A 1969-nucleotide genomic window follows, 5' to 3' on the forward strand; every position below is an offset into this window, starting at 1 on the left:
AAAAGAGATGAACCAATTGTGTAATTTATCCCATTTTTTTAATCTTTATTTTTAGATTATTTTTTTTTGTTATTGTGTTTTGGTTGAAATAAATAGTTAACAGATAACATTGTCATTTATTTATCTATTAATTACTACAAGTAAAAGACACAATGTTTTCGATATGTGCCATCTCATCAAATGTTTTATTGAACATCCCTACTACTAACACGTAACTTTAATGCATGCATACCAGTGAGAAATGCATTTAGATGAAAAATGCTTTATTTTTAGTTTTAAACCTATTTATGGACATAGCTACTTGTTTCTGATTATGTAAATACATGAATAAAGCATACCGAAGAACTAGTCGGATCTGTGTTGATTTTACATTGAAAATATCTTCTAATAATTTGCAAATGTATCAATGTAATTCAAGAGAACCATTCCACTATGAAATCTTGTAAATTAAAAGAAATAACATTTTATTTTATTTAATTTTTTTTTGTTTTTTTTATCTTCCTCTCTCATTATTGTAATTTCATATTTAATAAGAGTTCACATATGTTTACCACTTGTTTTATAGTCTTATTTCCTCCTGCTCTCCACGGAGCCCTGGGCGACTCATTTCTCTTGTAATTTGAGTTCTGAAGGCAAGGTTACTAGCCTCAAACTCAATTACTCTTTCTTTCTCACCATAAACCTGGGATGTTTGAAGTCGAGGAGAAGGAATTCATAATTCTACCTAGGGGTCCCATTATACATACTCTCTGCCAGGACCAGCAGAGTGTGGAACATATGTAAAGTAGGGTCGTCATGTCTTTTAGATAATTGTCACTACCCACACTATTTACTGTGACATTACTTACAAATTTTACAACTCAAAGAGATGTTTAGTTTGATATATTAAATATAGTTATATTAAATATAGTTGGCTTACACTGAACAACTGTAGTTTTCAATATTCTTTAAACATCGTATTTGAAATAATATTTCTGATATTTTTATCATAACAGTGATGGAGAGGGGGGAAAAATGAAGGCAGTGTTTGATACAGCAGTAAATAAAAACATAGTTAGACACTCATTAGCCACCCTTTAACTGTCTTTAACCCTCGTTATAACATTTCTGTTGAAGTACACTTTGTTTCAGTTAATAATGGAAATAAAGTAACTTAGTGATTATTAAGCTGGTATTTGAAGCATAAATTAACATGACATCCTTATGCAAGGTTTTAATTAACAGCACTTTTAAATAAGAAGTATGTATTGTAGAACCAGGGATGATTTCAAATGGGTTGTTATGAAAAGGGTTAAAATGCATCAATGGCCAGAAAGAAAAAAAGACAAGATCTGCATATCATCACTACACCTGAAAATATCTTAATGAAATAGTTGAAATTTGATAAAAAATTTATACATGCATAAAACTACAGCTGTAACTCAAGGGTATATTGACTTGGTAGCACACATCATACTTTTGATAATGATTTTAGATGACTAGGAGACAAACGTAGACTGCCTCTCAACCCTACCAGCTGACCAGTTGGAGGGAGAGAGGTCCGCACCAGTACTTGGCTGGTATTAATTTACTAATTTTCTTCTGAGTTAATTGAAGCAATGTGAAAAGAAGTGCCTTGTTCAAAGAGATATACTGAAGGATAGCCATTGAATTGCTCACAGTAGCATTTCACTATTGCTACTTAGAAAGAAAAAAAAACTTGGCCATCACTTGCAAGCAAGCATAACCAAGTAGCTTGTACCACACTTTCACTAATTGTTCTAGGTATCTGTGTAGTCGCAAGTTAACATAGACCTCCTCTTGACCCAGTACAATACTGATGATGTGATAAGTGAAGGGAGAAAGAGACTTCGTTCACAGCTGAGTAAATTGGGGCAGCATGAGACAATCTGCCTTGCTCAAAGACACCTGCCCAATCTAAAAATCAAACCCACTACCTTAGGATCACAAGTCCAACAGTCAAACAACT

This window comes from Octopus bimaculoides, chromosome 1 (genome assembly GCF_001194135.2).
Source record: "Octopus bimaculoides isolate UCB-OBI-ISO-001 chromosome 1, ASM119413v2, whole genome shotgun sequence".
NCBI lineage: Eukaryota > Metazoa > Mollusca > Cephalopoda > Octopoda > Octopodidae > Octopus > Octopus bimaculoides.